The sequence below is a fragment of the Rhinolophus sinicus genome, linkage group LG05 (assembly GCF_036562045.2).
Source record: "Rhinolophus sinicus isolate RSC01 linkage group LG05, ASM3656204v1, whole genome shotgun sequence".
Lineage (NCBI taxonomy): Eukaryota > Metazoa > Chordata > Mammalia > Chiroptera > Rhinolophidae > Rhinolophus > Rhinolophus sinicus.
In genome coordinates, this window is record NC_133755.1 from 27,328,736 (window position 1) to 27,347,570 (window position 18,835).

The window sequence follows — 18,835 nt, forward strand, 5'->3', positions numbered from 1 at the left end:
ATTAGGTTCCTATAGCGCATGTTAATTATTTTTTGCTACTAAATATTTGATCCTCTTTTTTTGTTGTTTGGGAAATAAATTCTTCACCACGTGAATTTGGCTAACTTCCTCTGCTCACTCTCCATCCTCTACCATGCTTTATTCCCCCCTGTATAACTTAACTAACATTACCTCCTTCTTTCCTCTAGAATGGATGCTCCATGAGGTGGGACTATATCTTATTGGCTTGCTCAACCCCAGGACCTAGTGCAAAATTGTGCCTGGTAGATAGCAGGTGTTTAGTAATTATTATTCAGTCAATAAATATTAAGGCAGAGCTCATTCTGAAGCAGGGCCCGATTGGGACCCCCACAAAAGAGGCTTTACAATGTCCCTGGCCTCGCCTCTCCCTGCCCTATAGCTTAACAATTGATTAACCCCCCTCTCTGGGGTTTGAGCTTGGAATGACCCCTGTCTCAGTTCCTGAGCTTAGAATGATCCCTGTCTCAGTTTCCTGCCTTAGAAAATTACCCTGAAACTTATGATGAACACCCACATGCTTACTGATTATAATCTTTATGGCCTAGCATTCTTTCCAGGTTACTGTCATCACTGCTCCTAGGTTGGTGAGCACATTGGAGAGCCACATCACCAGAGGGGAGGCTCCCTGCAGACTACCAGAACCATCACATAGCCTCTGGAGAAATGCCCAGATTTTCCCTTAAATACCACAAGCCGGTCTGACAATGTTAAGGCAGTTTTTAAAAGTGTTAACCTACTGCTTTCTCAGACCACTGGTGCTCTGATAATAAACACTTATTCTATGACCCAACTCCTGTGTTGGTCTATTGGCTGAGCGGCGTAGGCAGCAGCGCTGCCTCTGGTTTCAGTTTCCGGTGAACACAAAAGGACAGCCTAGGGACTCCTCTGGTAAGTCTTACAAAAGTCACCAGGCTCAGTTTTGGCCTTTGGGCATTGGGTGGTTTTAGGGCCACATGTGGTGTTTGGTGTTCGCCCACTGGCCGATTGTCTGGTGGTCCACGGACCACGCATGTGGAATAAGATGACGTCATGTCCTGATTTGGTGCCTGGCCAGGTTTAGTTTTGGTGCTCATATCCAAATTTAGTTTATCTGGTTTTGTCTGTCCATTTCAGGGAATACTTGGATCTATCTGTGCGTGTAAGTGTGTGTTAAGTGCAGCTGTATGTGTACAAGCTCAAAAATAGGATCTAAGGTTTCAATCCCGGCCAAGAGCCCACTGGGCAAAGTACTACGCCATTGGCAACACTACGGCTATTAATCAAAAAGAAATTAATGTTCTATTGCAATATCGCTTGGCCAATGTGTATATTAGATTCTGGAGAGTGCTGTCTGCTCAATGATTCATTGAATCATACTATTTTGCAACTGGAATTGTTCTGTCAGCGGTCTGGAAAATGGGATGAAATACCTTATATACAGATGTTTAGAAATTTGCATAATTTGGAAAATAGCAAAGAGGATAACAAGCTGATGGTTCAGAGGCACACTGCCTCAGAGCCAGAACCAGCAGCTGTCCTAATCCCTGATTCTAGGCCAGGGGAATTGAAGGATGAGGAGGAACTCAACGTCCTGGTAGCTGGAAATTGATCCCCCACAGCCATGTGTCTGAAGTAGACAGTGTTAATGGAATGTTCTCCCCATCTGGTACCAGACATGGTACCTAATTCAGAGTAGGGCTAGGGAGCCAGGGGCCAGGGCAGGGCAATATTATTTGCGGCAGATACTGTCGGGGTGGCCCTGGGGGACAGCCTGTTGGATATTATTAAGCACATACTCCCTTTTCCACTTCAGATTTAATGAATTGGAAAAATTTTAACCTCTCTTATCGAGATAATCCCCCAAAGATAACTTATCTGGTCTCCTCAGTGTTTGCCACCCATCGGCCCACCTGGGCAGATGTACAAGTCAACATGCTGCTGACGGCAGATGAGTGAAGGCTGGTGACAGGCAAGGCTTAAGAAGAAGCCGAGAGATTGCACCAGGAGGACCTTCATGGGACCCCAGCACTGGATGGGGCAATCCCTCTTGTTCAGCCAGACGGAGACCCTTACGATAGGAATAATCAGTCCAGATTAGAACATTACCGGTGATGTCTTATAGAGAGGTTACGGAAAGGAGTGCCAAAACAAAAGAGCTTCAATATGGTACAGTCGGTCCCACAAAACCAAATGAGGATCCCTCAGAGTTTTTAGAGAGTATTTACCAAGCTTACAGACAATATACTGATATTGATCCCCCAAATCTCTCATGATCAGTATGAGTTTTATCTCCCAGAGTACCCCGGACATCAGAATAAGCTTCAAAAGTTAGATGGAGTCAAGAGCATGCCACATGCACAGCTTAGCTTGTAGATATCACCTTATAGCATGTACAATAGCCGTGAATACCAAAAGGTGAAGGCCGCCACCATTTTTATGAATCAGATAAAGGGGTATGAGTGGCAGAGGGCGAATAGATGGTGACTGGGCCCCCCACTAGAGACAGACCAGTGCGCCTATTGCAAAATGAAAGGTTATTGGAGAAGGAAAACCCTAATCAACGCAAACCGAAGGGCCGGAAATCACCCTGATGGCCGAAAGGATGGCCCGTTCTGAGGAAGAATGATGGATCCCGGGTCTCCTCTGTTCCCCAAACAGAGGTGATTGGCAATCACCCACAAGGAGCCTTGGGGAACAGGAAAGTAGACTTTCTTCTTGATACTGGTGCTATATACTCTGTTCTGAGTGACAAAATTACTGGACTTTCGCGATAAACTCTTCAGGTTACTGGGATGACCTGCAAACCGGAATATCAGCATTTTCTGCAACCATTACAATGTGTAGTAGGAGATACACATTTGCAACATAAGTTTCTATATAAGCCCGATTGTCCAATACCTCTGCTGGGCGGGGATTTACTCTCAAAATTACAGGCTCAAATAACCTTTGCTCCTGAAGCGAACTAGCTCCACCTACAGGTTCCTATTGAAAACGCATACCGGCTCCAGATGCTCCTGGAAGGCGAGGACCTGACAGCGACACTGGAGAACAGGCTAGAAGATTCCGCTTTCTTGTTACTGGTCAGTCCCTCCGTTTGGGCAGATGGGAGCCCTGGCAGAGCCAAGAACAGTGAACCAATAAAAATAAGGCTGAAAGAAGGAGCACCGACTCCCTGGAAAAGGCAGTACCCCCTCAAAATGGAGGCCTTGAAAGGCATCCAACCTTTAATTTAGAAATTCAACGATTTAGGCCTTATTCCGCCCTGCCAATCACCATATAACACTCCCACTCTGACGGTTCGGAAACCTAAATCTCAGGAATACTGGTCTGTCCAGGATTTGCGAGCAATTAATGAAATAACAGAAGCTATTCATCCGACTGTACTAATCTCATATACCTGTTGACTGGCCTTCCTGGTACTTCCCAGTAATTCCCTGCGCTGGATTTGAAGGATGCCTTTTTCCGTACACCCCTGGATCCGCAGTAACAAGAGTTGTTTGCCTTTGAATGGCAAGATCCTGACTCACGAGTCAGGACGAAATCTTGTAGGATTGTGTTGCTACAAGGCTTTAAGAACTCTCCTACCCTCTTCTGGAAGCTGCGGCCCAGGACTTTCAGGCCTTGCAGCTGGAAAGAGGAGTGCTTCTGCAGTATGTGGATGATTTGTTAGTCACTGGCGACTCTGAACAAGATTGCCTAAACAATACAGTAGAGACTTTAAATCACCTGGCAGAATGTGGGTGCAAGGTTTCTTGAGAAAAAGCCCAGATCTGTAAAAATGAGGTCACCTTTCTAGGGTTTCTTCTCGAGCCCGGAAAGAGAAGCCTCCTCAAAGACTGGAAGGATCTAATACGAGGTCTGGAAACTCCTACAACTAGGAGACAGTTACAGGGATTTTTAGGAATGGCTGGATTTTGCAGGATTTGGATTCCTAATTTCAGCCTCATCACCAAGCCCTTATATGAGGCGCTAAAAGCAGAGGAAAGATTGCCCCTTGATTGGACTCCTGAATGTCAAATCACCTTCCAGAACTTAAAGGGGCTCTTAAGCGCTGCTCCGGCTCTTGGGCTGCTCAATGTGTCTAAGCCATTCTGCTTATACGTTCATGAGAAACAAGGCTTTTCCTTGGGGATGTTAACCCAGGTGATTGGGACTACTCAGCAGCCAGTAGCTTCCCTCTCTAAGAGCTTGGATAATGCCGTGCAGGGATGGCCAGCTGCCTGTGGGCCATAGCTGCCACCTGTGAACTGGTACAAGAGACAGAACAGTTTTCTCTTGGACAGCACATGACTATACTAGTGCCACACCAGGTATTAACACTACTGCAACAAAAGGGCGGATTATGGTTGACAGCTGGGTGACAAATATCAAGCCATCCTGTTAGGTAATCCAAACCTCCAACTCCAAACAGTCTCTGTCCTAAATCCAACAACACTGCTATTCCTCCACCATGAACCGTTAGTACGTGACTGTATAGAAACTGTGGAAATTATTCCAGCTGGCTAGATCTACAGGACCAACCCATCCAGGACCCAGATTGGACTCTTTTTGTAGACGGAAGCAGCTTGGTCGACAACGGGAGACAAAAGCGGGATATGCAATGATTACTCTGGACCAAACAATAGAGGCCCAACCTTTATCAGCAGGTATGTCCACCCAGAAGGCTGAACTCATTGCACTAATCTGTGCACTTGAACTAGCCAAGGGAAAACGAGTCAATGTTTATATTGACTCTAAATATGCTTTCCTGGTATTACATACACATGGGGCTATTTGGAAAGAACGTGGCCCCCTTACTGCTGGGAAGAAAGAAATAAAACATGCCTCAGACATTTTACAGCTACTTGAGGCTGTCCAAGAACCCACCCACCCAAGTGGCCATAATGCATTGCCCGGGGCGTCAGAAAGGTGGAGATCAATTGGCAACAGGAAACAGACAGGCCGACTCTGCAGCCAAGGAGGGAGCCCACCTACATATAGTTATGGCCCTGGCTCCCATAATAGATCTCCAGACGCATCAGCCTCCCAGAGGGGCTACACACAGAATAGTTCCACAGGGAATGGAAGGTCAACTCAGAAGGGCAAGTCTTCATCCTCTCCTCACTTCTGCCATTGATTCTCCAAGAAACACATCAGGCCATGCGCTTTGGGAGAGATGCTTTACTTGATTATGTGTCTCCCTGGGTCACTAGAATTCACTTCAAAAATAGCTCAAGATATTATCAATAAGTGCTCAATTTGCCAGATAAATAATCCAAAGATGTATCCAGACTCTAGAGGCCAAGGTCGTCAATAAAAAGGCCAGCTGCCCTTTGCTGGCTAGCAGATTGACTTCACTCAAATGCCCAGGGCACAGGGCAATTACCAGTTCCTGCTTGCCTGCACAGATACTTCCTCAGGGTAGTTAGAAGCATTTCCCACTTGAATAGAAAAGGCACTGAGGTAGTCAAGGCACTACTCCGGGAGGTCATTCTCAGGTACAGACTCCCCCAAAGCCTGCAAAATGATAGTAGACCATTATTTATCTCAGCCGTCACTCAAAATGTGAGTGAGCACCTTAATATTACTTGGATACTTCACATGCCTTGGAGGCCCCAATCCTCAGGCAAAATAGAAACAAATAAATCATACCCTTAAAAAAGACATAGCAAAACTCTGCCAGGAAACTCAACTACCATGGACTCAAGCACTACCACTTGCCCTGCTGAGAGTCTGGGTGGGTACCCAAAGCAAGCTTATATTAAGCCCATTTGAAATTGTTTATGGGAGACCATTCCAAGCCCCTAAGGGACATAGCTCCATCTGTGTTTAACCATGATTTACATGTTAGAAATTATCTTAGAGAACTTAACCCAGGTAGTGGAGACTATACATAAGTTTGCATTCAGCAGAGAGCTGACCCTACCATCCTTTCAAGACTGGAGACAAAGTACTACTTAAAACCTGGAAACACCAAGGACCTGCTGACCAGCTAAATGAACAATGCACCAGACCTTGGACTGAACTCAGCCGTCAAACTTGAGGGAATTCAGCCCTGGATTCACCACACCAGAATAAAGAGGACAGAACCAGAAGATAGAAGAGAAGATACTATATCATGGAGATCCACGCCATTAGGGGACCTCAAATACTTGTTCTCACAGCAGTCCTCCTAGGATGTTCCTCAAAGAGACTAATACCATCTGAAAGGGATGACAATGTCTGGATTTATCTGGCTAAACATGTACTTAAAATCTCTGATTTTTGCCTTTCAGGAGGGACGTACATAGAACACACCTTCCCCTCCTGCTTAATAGGAGTTTGTACCCCACTAGAGACTATCAGGAATCACACGATGTTCCAATACATTGACAACCTTATGTCATATTCTAACAAAGCTATGTTTTCCCTCAAGGCCTCGGCGGTGACCCCAGCAGAGGATGGTGTTGTGTTTACTGGTTGTACCTACTCTTGTTTTGTTGTTACAGCGGACGCAGACCTGAAATGCAGTTCTAACATCTCAGTGAGTTATGTCAAGGGACATGTTAAGTTACCCGCTGGGTGGTTCCTCATCTGTGGATGAACTGTCTATTCTTATGTGCCAGCCAATAGTGCAGGAGGGCCTTGCTCCCTTGGAAGACTTACTGTTTTTCTGCCACGGAGACCCCACCAACCAGACAATCACAGAGAAACTCTGACTGCAATAGTGAGGTAACCTTGTTTAGTCCAGCCCAATACACAGCCTTATCTCTCTTTGTGATGCCAGCCATGACTATTGCCCTGAATATAGAAATCAGCAGGATGGCCTGCTCTATGGTAAAGGCCCTGAATGTCACCTCTCAGGCCATCCATGCTCTTGGGGAAGAACTAGGACAGGTCAGAGAGGCCGTCCTTAAAAATCGGGTCGCTATGGATTATTTGTTGCTAAAATATAACCATGGATGTGAGGAATTAGGACTTTGCACTTTAACCTTACTGATAGTTCCCCCTAATTGAGGGGAAGGTTAAACAAATGCATGATCTCATATCTAATATTAAACAGAGAGAAGGGTTCTTTGGTCTTGATCTCTCCTGACTCATCTCCTGGCTCCCCAACCTTGCCAGTTTAAGGGAAGCATTTCTCATTTTCCTGTTGTTTGTAATTGTAGGGCTCATGTTTTGCTGCGTATTCAGTGTGTCCCGCTTACAGGTCCGCTTACAGCTGTCGAAGGCCCTACGGACACCGGGAGCTTGAGCCTTTCTTCAATGTCACAGAGACAAATTTCATCTCCAGCTAGGCCCATAGACATGGACTTTACCTTTGACAGTGGGGAATTGAAACAGGGCCCAGTTGGAACTCAAAAGAGGCCTTGCAATGTCCCTGGCCTTGCCTCTCCCTGCCCTATAACTTAATAGATCAACCCCCTCCCTGCAGTTTGAGCTTGGAATGCCCCGTCCCAGTTTCCTGCCGTAGAAAATTACCCTGAAACTTATGATGAACACCCCCATGCTTACTGATCACAATCTCTATGGCCTACCATGCTTTCCAGGTTACTGTCATCACTGCTCCTAGGTTGATGAGCACATTGGAGAGCCACATCACCAGAGGGGAGGCTCCCTGCAGACCCCTGGAACATCATGTGGCCTATGGAGGATGCCCAGATTTTCCCTTAAACACCCCAGGCTGGTCTGAGAATGTTAAGACAGTTTTTGAAGGTGTTAACCTACTGTCTTCTCAGACCACCGGTGCTCTGCTAATAAATGTTTATTCTATGACCCAACTCATGTGTTGATGTAATGGCTGAGTGTTGCAGGCAGCATGAACCCCGGACTCATTTGGCCTCTGGTTTCAATTTCTCACCATAGATGTTGAAAAGTCTAATAGTTTGTACTGGCTCCTGGGCATCTAGAATGTGGGCACATAACCTGCGATCAACCAAAGGCACCTGACTGTACCTCTCAGTGGGAGCTAGCGAGGATGGGAAAGAAGAGAAATGGAGCATCCACTCCAGGGTGGGACCAGCAGCAATGTTCTATTTCCAGATACAGCAGTTATCATAGTGCCCTTTGGAAGGACTGGTATTACTTAATATACCTGTAAATTATTCTGTAAACAGGGCAGTTCTGTAAACTGGGAACTCAGGGATCTGTGGGACAGTGTCCTTACTGGACTAGCATGGAGGGAGTCTGACCATCCATCCTTTTCTTGTTTCTGCCCATGCACCAGGTCTGCTTCTCCACTTCCCAGGGGTGCTATGAGTATCCCAGTATCCTTACAATAAATTGTTTTAATGTAACTTGATCATAGAGGCTTTCCTTGATGGTTCTATATAAATAGCACCTCGAACACTCCCTGTCACCATCACTCAAAGCTAGTAAGAAGGGCTTGAGGGCTTGAGATGTCTCTCCTGGAATTTGGGGAACATAATATCCAACATACATTTGAAAAGGTAAAGGAGACAGTCGGTACTGTTACGTGAGTTAGCAGGGCAGAGGGAGAGAGGGCGGAGGTCTGCATTTGGGTCTTAAGTGAACAACTGCAGGCAGCATTCAAAGCATGTGTTAAGTGTTTCTCATGAACTAGATGTGGGCCATGGACACAAGAGAGCTACTGTGTACTCATGTTAGGGTCTATCCAGAAGGACCACCAGGTATATGATGGAACTTCAGCAGAAAGATGCTGAAGATGGACATGCGGGTCAGAGAAAAATGCAGTGTGTCACACACCTTGGGAATTATAATTTAATGTATTCACTGCTGGGATCGCTTTAAGAATGCAAGACAGTTCCCATGAGAGCAAGAGTTAGACAGCAGTCCGACTATGAGAAGTCATCACACTAAAGAATGACTAAGAGCTTTCTGGCACTTTCTTATTTCCGCTTCCTCTTCCCTTTCCCCCCTCAAAGCTCAGCCCTGATTGGGTTAACAAGAATAGGGGAGGAGTAGAAGCAGGCAGGCAAGGAGAGAGCAACCCTCCTCCCCCCTCACTCCCAGCGCTCACCCTACAAGTCATGAGCCTGCAGCCGACCTATAGGGCCCAGGGAAAAGCACTCAACTTTATATCAAATTAAACTGCTCATTATATGGGACCAGGCATGCTTCTTTCTGAATTGGGACGGTTGATGTCTTAAAACAATCGCAGAGTTTCTACTAACAATTACCTTTTATCATTTACCGCCCAGGTTTGTACTGAAGTTTTAAAAAACAGTGGGAGGAAAAACAATGTTGCTTTGATGATCATTCCCTATAAAACCTGCTTCTTCAACTTTGAAATATCAGAAGATTTTAAGCAAATGGTGAGGCAGGTGATATAGTCTTCCTCACCTTGGTCACCTTCCCCTCTTTATCTCAGGGGTCCTTGTCATTTTGCTCCGATTTCTCCCATCAAATGAAGACATATTATAATAAACAAACAGTTTTTTAAAAAATTAACTACTCTTACTGTATTATTAGTAGCTAAAACTGTTTCTCGCTTTAGAATAATTACCACGTAAAAGAGAACCCCAGGAAAACAATCTTAATAAAAGCAATTCTACAAATGCTGGAATTTCCAACAGGAGAGAGAAGACATTCTATACATAGCACCTTTCTAGCAATGCTCAAAAAATACTATGTAGAAAATTTCATATATGACCTAAGCATACCAGACATTCAGTATTTGTTGAATGAATAAATTTGATAAATTGCTCGTATACAAATGGCACAGTTGGTGGATGTGAAGTAAATGCAAACCGCTGAGATAAGGAGGAAGTTGGTGGAGTGTGTGAAGCAAATGACTTTCACAGGAAAATAGGAAGTGACATATTATAGAAGGTGTGGGCAGATGTTTGGTCATAGGAGCCAAATCAACCAATTCACGCTTGGGGAACCAATACTAATCATGAAAAACCAGCCAGATTACAAAATAGTTAGATTGGGGCGGGGGGTGATTAATATTAAGTAAACTAACAAAGCCCTATCAGAAAAGAGAAAATCTGTTTCTTCTAAATAAATTAATTCAGTCTTAGAGAAAGAATCAATGGCTCAATAATTATTTCTGAAGGCCTGTGACTCAGTCCTATATCCATTACTTGTAATTTTAATGATAATGATTCACAAACATTTTACCTATTTCTCCTATTCCATGGCATTTTGGGTTGTTTCATAGATGTCATAGTTTTAGAGGAGGAAGGAATCTTTAAGAATGTTTCACTAATATTCAGCCCCAATTTTGCTAAATGTAATTCTTTACGTGCTAGACAAGTAGCTTTTCTGTAAGTGCCTTGCTTGATACTTTATTGAAAAGCAGGTTAGACATGATGATGACATACTGTGTTTCCCCGAAAATAAGACCCAGTCCTATACTAATTTTTGCTCCAAAAGACGCATTAGGGCTTATGTTCAGGGGATGTCATTCTGAAAAATCATGCTAGGGCTTATTTTCTGGCTAGGTCTTACTTTCGGGGAAACACGGTAGTATAAATAACATATGACTTTTGTAAATATTATATACATTTTTAATGTATCTTTGGTATTATATCCTTTTCTGTTGTCTATATTTATGCATTTTTACTTTGTTGGTATAGAACTGCTCATATTCATTCTATACATGCTTGTAAAATTTAGTGGCTATTTTCTCATAACTCAGCTCAATGTCATTTTCTTAAGAAAACTTCCCCTGATCACCCAGACCAGCTCAAGTCCCCTGTTACATACACTATATTTCTAGAAATGCACTTACCATAACTGTAATGAGGGAACATTGTAATGAGCGTTATTTCTGTTTAATCTAGTTGTACACTGTAGTGGAATCTCAAGGGCAGAGAGTGTTCACTCTGCTGTTCCTAGAACCTAGCACAGTACCTTGCACAAAGTAAGTACACCTAGCATGTTGCCTCAGCTACTCAGTAAATGGTTGCATGCATGAAGCAACTCGACAAATAATAATTGAGAACCTAGTCTGTGCTTCTCTTAACTGTGCAAATTATCCAAATGCCATAGCTTGATTTGGGGCCAATTTTTTTGGAGGGGGGGGGCAACCCAGTATTCTTCCTCATCTGAGGTTGCCAATTTCATATTGCAGATCCCTTAAAAATAATTCTCCTTTATTTATTAAATAAGAATCTGTTTCACCTGTTACATGTAAAACTGAATTTATCTTCTGAATTTACCGTCCTTTGATTACTTGCTATGTACCAGCTAACCAGAGAATTCTAAATTATTTGAGTTGGAAGGGTCCTTAAAGACTACACAGTCCAAATTCTTTTGTAATAAAACATTCCTTCAGTAACTCATCTGAAAATTGGTTGTCTGACATTCTTTGAATACTTTTAATCACCCTAAAGAAAGTCACCTCTTTGCAAGGAAGCCTAACCCTTTGATATACATCTCAAATGATTGGAAAATTCTTCACGTTGGTCTGCAATCTTCCGTAGTATAAAGTCTGCTATGGGTGTTGTTGTTGCACTCTAAATAAAGCCCTCACCTTTTGTGTGCTGGACCTTTCTGTATTGGAAGGAAGCTCACAGGCCTCAAATAAACCAAAACATACATGGCTCCTTCACCTGCTCGTCACTGAGGTTCTTCCCAGATGATCTGCCTTCCTGGTCATTTGCATTTTATTAACTCTTTAAAAACGTGGCATCTAAAGTAAGTACAGTATTCTCAACTGATCAATTTAGTGGTTTGAACAGTAGGGATTTTGCATTATATGAGCTTCATAAGAATCCCAGGATTCAGTATTAACTCACTGGAAGTTTGTCCTAAGATCACAGGGCATGATAAAAGCACAGTTTTCATTAGTTAGGCTGTGTCCAATACCACAGAAAAATGAATAGCCTAATAATTGGTGGAGGCATAGTTATATTTTATCAATTCATTTCCTTTCACAAATGTCAATGATCATGAACCAATCAACCATTACTTTGGATTGATCTAATTGTCTCCTCCACCTTCTCTACCTTGACAGACTAGTGATACAAAACAATATTATTGTTTACACCACAGATTTTTAAACAGATGACCAACACATTTATGCAAACAATGTCTGCCAGGAAAAAACATCCACAATACGAGAGAAATAACATAGAGTGTAAAAGAGAGTACCAAGATCTTCTACTTCAGTCTGAGTATCACATATGGTGGAATTTATTTCAGCATGTCCCTGGTTCTGGATGCTTAATTAGATCGTGTCGCCTGAAACATAATTTTGCCATCGACAATGAGATATGTCCTTGTTTCCAACAAATAATTCTCATACTCCATAATGTGTTTTAAATATGAGCCATTCTGAGTTTGATGTTTAAAATGTTACATTTTTGGAAAACACAGAAGATAACATGTCAATGAGTAAGAGTTAGAAAGAACATGTAGAAAATAGGAAAACATGTCCAAGAACACTGTATCAATGAGGTTTCATATTCGTATGATCCTAATCTATTGTATGTAACATAACCTTCAATGGAATTTTCATAAATCATTTTTAAAAAGAAGGTGGTATAAATACACCAAGTATTATTGAAATAGCTACCTTATTTCTTTAATTATTCAATGAACAAAATGTATTGTTTGTAGGAAATATGCCAAGCTATCGAGTTACCCATAATGAAAAACACATACTGTCAGGCTTCCCTGAGGAGGTGGCATTAGAGACGAAATAAGTAGATGCAGAAATCTATACCATTAAATACTGACTTACCACTGCTCAGATTTTCTCCTTAATATTTGACAATTTTCAACACTTTAAATCCGTAACATACATTTCCCCTAGTAATTACTTTAGTTATGGAAGATAGCTGATTGAGAGGTAAATTTCACATTTTTGTTTTCTAATAAGAGAGTCTAGTGTGGATTTCCTTTATAAAACAAATGTCTCAGAGCTCTTAATCACCTTTTATTCTGCTTGAATAAAGCAGCATGTAAACCTTTACTATTCCTGAAGTTTTGGAGAAGATAATTGGATATACTGACACAGTAGGCAGAGGAAAAAAATATTTCTTCCTACGCACTGCTCAAAACAGAGAACCAGCAGTCCAACTGAGATACTTCCTTAAAAATAAGCAAAACTGTCGATGCTCACTACTTAATATTTTCTCTGACTCTGAGGAGAGAGGAATAAGAATGAAAGAAGTCCATTGCGGTGCCTGCTGACTCAAACTGGTTTCCCCAACGCTGCTAAAAAGGCAGAGCTGGGTTGCATAACTGAGAAAGCTTTATGGTCTGCCATGGCATTGAAACAGACACTTATCCTTAAGCACTTTTTCATGCTCCAGTGAGTAAATCGTTAATAGACAGATAACACCATGTTAATCTCTGATACCACTTCATGGAAAAGCAATGCAACCAGTCTCAAGGAAGGAGGATTTTAGAACAATAATAAGTGAGGTTATAAAGTTTAAAGTCAGCTAACTGCATATCTGGCTTTGAGTTTAGCATTAACTTTCAGATAGGAATGAGTATTTAAATAAAAGTTTAACCTTCTAGAAGCAAGAGCTATAGACAGAAAATGAAAGGTCTGTACATGTGTAAAATATCACAAGATAAGGTGAAATGCCAGCTAGCTTTTGCTTTTACCACAAGGGGGACACCTTCTGTGGATAGAAATAGACTGAAAGGAAGTGAACGTTTTCTCCACAATCTTCCTCTCCCCTCACCCCCAACCTCATTGAGAAAGTTGGTGAAAGACTATAAATGCCAATGAATTGCCATGAGATAGAATTTAAGAAATTTGGACCCATTAAAATGCTCTTAGGATTGACTATTGCCATCTTATGCAAGCACATTCTCTTGAAACATGATTCTCAAAGTTGTTTTTTTTGTTGTTATTGTTGAAAGCCTGTTTCGCACGTGGAAAGACTGAACATGTTCCCTTAACTGTCAAAAGGGAAGTCTCATATGACAGTGTACTTTTGAACAAAACCAACTGTGGTTTTGGTTTTTGGGTTTTTTAAGTGATCAAAGGTTGGGGAGCTGGTGAAGTGGGGCGGTGGGGCAGGAAAAGAAAATCAAACATTTTTGCACTAAGCCATTAATCTTCTCATTCATATTTTCTTTTCCTCCCATTCAAATCACCTTTACTTTTAAAAGTTACTTAAGTTCACAGGATTCTTTCCTTGCGTATTTTAGTAGTAAGTCTAGTAATGTGATTTCTTTACTTGATTGAGATTTTTCAGGACTGTGCTCATGTCTTAGGATTCTTAATGTCTTCACAGAGTATCCACTCATTGTAATATATGAGGGAACATGGAAAGAGGATGTACAACTGAGCCTTCCATCTGCATGGAGGTAAGATGCAATGCTGCAGGAGACTGCAGCTCTGCGATTGATGGAAGACTGTTGGGTTTGGAAGTGGACAAATCCCACAAGATAACCATCTCTATAGTAGCAATGATACACTTGTAAGAATAACTGGCATTGATTGTTTACTCTGTGTGAACTATAGCATTAAATGCTTGGCAAACACCGCATGTAACTATTGCATTGACCTCCAAAGTTACCGGGATCTCCGTTTTATAGACAAAACATGGCTGCTTAGAGAACTAAAGAAATCTGCCTAAGGTTACACATTACTGGTAATGTATAACAGAAACAGAATTAGAAATCAGGTCTGTCTGCTCAGTTTCACCATCTGTAAAACAAAGGTATAATTTACCTCAAATTCTGCTGTGCTTAAATGGGACTACATGAGCCTTGTAAACCAAAAATAAATATATATGCAAAAGTATTTGTGTTAAGGTCAACATGACATATTGACCAGGTGCAGAATGGAAGTGGATTCCTAATAAGGTGGGGTACAAGGCAGAGGAAAGTAGGAGGAACTTTGCTTCCCAAGGTCATGGTTCTGTGCTTTTTCACCAACCTACAAGTCTCTCCTCACGTTTCTGACATTCAGCATGTCTCCTTTAAGATGCCAGAGTGGCTTTTTCTACTCCACTGGTGAGAGGACTGTGGCATATTGCTGGAAGGGGAAGTGGGGTAAAGACTGGGTTTCACTTTGGGATTAGAACACTTTGCTTGGTGAAGGAGACAAGACAGAAGAAAGCTTGAGAGCAGAAGAACAGACAGACTCAGTCCTCTCCCTTAAGACAGACACAGTGCTGAACTCGCAGACTTTAGCTCAACAAGAATCACTAAACCGCTTCCTGACAACTTTGCATGAGGTTGGTCTTGGAACAAGGAAAGAATCAGAACGTTTGTTGGCAGGATTCTCCCATAGGAACAATCCCTAAACCTTAGCTAATAAAACACTTTTCTAAATCCCCAAGGAGCCAATACAATAGCACCTTATTAAAAAGCTAGTTTTCAGATTTTACAGCTCAGTAAGAACTGGAGGGAATTCACCTTCATAGGATGATATGCTTCTTAAAACAACAACACAACAAAACAAAAAAAAAACCCCACAAAAAACCCATCTATTTTTGGTGCTAAAATACACATAACATAAATCATACTATCTTAACCATTTTTATAGTTCAGTAGTATTAAGGATATTCATATTATTGTACAACCATCAATATCATCCACTTCCCGAACTCATTTGCAGCTGCATGGATGAAACTGGAGGACTTTAGCTAAGTGAAATAAGCCAGACACAGAAAGATAAATATTGCATGATCTCACTTATATGTGGAATCTAAAACAACCCAAAACACAAAAAAACAAACTCGCAGAAAACGAGATCAGACTTGTGGTTACCAGAGGCAAAGGGTTGGGTGCAGGGGAATTGGAGGAAGGTGGTCAAAAGGTACAAACTTCTAGTTACAAGAGAAGTAAGTACTAGGGATGTAAAACACAGTATTATGACTATCGCTAACATTGCTGTATGATATATAGAAAAGCTGTTAAAGAGTTCCTTAGTTCTCATCATGAGGAGAAAAGTTCTTTTCTTTTTCTTCTTTCTTTTTATTGTGTCTCTATGAGATAATGAATTTTAGATGAACCTATTGTGGTAATCATTTCACAATCAAAACAAAAAAACAAACAACAAACATCATGCTGTATACCTTAAACTTTACCATGATATATGTCAATTATTTCTGAATAAAACCAGGAAAAAACAACAACTGCTGAATTCATTGTAACAGAACAGAGTGTTACAAAGAAGGGGAGATACAAAAGATAGAAGAAGAGAAGGAGAAGGAGAAGGGGAAGGAAAAAGGGAAGAAGAAAGTAGAAAGAAAGTAGTAGAAAGTGATTGCCAAGGGCTGAGGAAAGGAGGACACGATGCTACACTTCTAACATTTTACATTGTACCACCCTGTTTCCTCAAGAATAATACCCAGCCAGACAATCAGCTCTCATGCGTCTTTTGGAGCAAAAATTAATATAAGACCTGGTATTATGTAACATTTATTATATTATATTATATTATATTATATTATATTATTATATTATATTATACTATACTATATCATATTATATTAAAGACCCAGTCTTATAGTACAGTAAAATAAGGCCGGGTCTTACATTAATTTTTGCTCCAAAAGACACATTAGAGCTGATTGTCCAGCTAGGTCTTATTTTCAGGGAAATGCAGCACTAAATCTGTGTTAAAAACAAACACACACACACACACACGCTCACACATACACACACACACACACCAAAAAAACACAAAACACGGAAAACCTGTTTTTTCCCTCACCTATGAAGACACATTTATGAAAATTTTGATGACATTAAATATGTATAAGTTTTTCTTCCACCAAGAAACTGGTGAAATTGTGTGGATATTTTACTTATATCCAAGGAAAATACGCATCATTTAAACATCATCAATCATTTGGAATGTGCAGTCACATATTTATGAGGCCAGATGCAATATGCTTGACTTTAAAACATGTGGCTCATTGGAAAGCATGGAGAGATAGGTTTCTTGTTATTGTTTTAACCTTTGATTGCTGATGTGGATTCTAAACAGAAATGTTAGTATTTCAGAGGGTAATAAGCACAGGATAATTTTGCTGTGAAATTTTTGGGTCTTCATTTATTCCTTTCATATCCCTTAATTGTTTTTCTAAATCTTTCACTCATATATGGAATGCATAAACTATGCTTCTTTTTATAAATACAAATATATTAACTTATTCAAGACTGATTAGAACCTCCTAGATACCTAGTATTCCAATAAGTGTTGAGGAAACAAAGATGAGTATCTTTTCATGAATCGTCAGGGAATGAAAAATTCTGTGTGTATATGAAGGTGCAAAGTTGAATGTAACATGGTATTATTTTGAGATGATGGTAGCGAGTGGGAAAGCATCATGGATTTACAGCTATCTGTTCAGAGAACAAGGGATTTCAAAGAATACAACTCAAAACAGAAGACTTCTGATGTCAGTTTGGCAAAGATATTGAACACAAGGTATCAATAACATCAGTGAAAGAAGCAACAATTATAAAGCACAATAAAATTTTATGATGTCTAACATGTGGTTAGAACATATGGACAAAGACGCTAATCATATTATGGAGAAACATATGTATTATACTAGATACAGAGCAAGAACATCTACACATCAGAAACAATGAGGAATTGGTAAGTGATATTTTCTCACATCTGGACTTGAAAACCCTGTCATTCACTATACTTTCTACCAATTTTATACTTCTATGATATAAGAATGTGAAAAATAAAAAGCCCAATGTTGAAATATACAATTTCTATTTGGACGTTGTAGGGCTCAAAGACAAACCAACACAAAGAGGTTCTCTCCATGTAAAAAAGGATTTAATAACATCTGTGCTTCTGCTGTGCATAAAATTTAACAGTCGTGAGAGACCTTTGGTAATCATCCAATTCAAACTCTTATTTTATGGTCAAAGAAGCTTAGTTCCAGAAAATGAAAATAAATGTACCAAGGTCACAGAACTGGGGAGTTGGAGAACCAAACCTAGACCCCAGTTCTCCTTCCATCATAATACAGCAATCGTTCCCATTAAATTTGTATCAGTGGACAACCAGTCAGTAGCTATGTTCTGTCTGTAATGGGGCTTTCTTCTTTATCATTTGCTTTCTCCCAATTTTTTTTTTTTTTTTAAACACTTGATAGTTTTTCCCTCTTTGCAGCCCTGAGGAACATAAAGTCAGGCCTGATCTATCCAAATGTGTGTACCTTCTCCCCTCTGCAGGCCTCTGTAATCACTACAATCAAATATTTAAGTCATTTGGCCCAAATTCTAACAAAAGGACCGGATAGATCTGACTGTCCCACTGCCTTTTGGTGACTCATCCATTTAACTTGCAATTTCCTTTAGGTACCTGGACATCTTTGTCCTCGATCCAATAGCTTTTTTGAAAAACGTTTTCAGTGAAAACACTAAAAATAAGCTTCAGGTTTCAAAGAGGAAATACAAGCATGAGCAATTGCTTTTGAGATTAAATAAATTATAAATATGTAAAGCCAAATGGGACCTAGAGATTTAGTTCCATCTTTCCTTTGGCTGATGTTCAGGAAAGTTCATGTCATTCATTCATGCATGTAATTTGTGTCAGGCATTGGCAGAGATGGGATCAGAAGCAAGTGCTTCCGTCTTCTGTCTGATGATCTTAGTTGTATTTTCTAAGAAAAATACAGAGGTAAATATGGGGTAGGGGGGAATAAAGGAGAACTCTTTATCATGTATCATATTTTTATGCTTGCTCATCCATGATCTCATCTGGCCACCCACACCATCTCAATCAATGAAGTCGGTATTATTATCGTTCATTTACAAATGCAGAACTGAAGCTAAAACTGAAGTGAAAATTTATGCTGCTGGGAGTATGACTGGAAGTCTGAAACTAGATTTGTCAACTTTGTATTCTGTTTACCTTTAACATAAGCACTATAACAAATAAAATGAACATAAATAAAGTTGAAAAAGTTATACGAGTATATCAGTCGATACACAATTTTAT

At 40.7% G+C, this 18,835-nt stretch overlaps 1 protein-coding gene across 4 annotated transcripts in view; it reads right to left on the reverse strand.

Annotated features, from left to right (window-relative positions):
• SLC8A1 (solute carrier family 8 member A1) overlaps positions 1-18,835 on the reverse strand; it is a 386,698-nt gene that overhangs the window by 354,581 nt on the left and 13,282 nt on the right. For 2 of the 4 annotated variants that reach the window (XM_074331919.1, XM_074331920.1), the window contains exon 2: positions 3,000-3,111. The exons of the other annotated variants lie outside the window; for them this stretch is intronic. The gene's annotated coding sequence lies outside the window, so the exon portion shown is untranslated. The remainder of the gene's footprint in view (positions 1-2,999; positions 3,112-18,835) is intronic. 4 annotated transcript variants of the gene reach the window in all.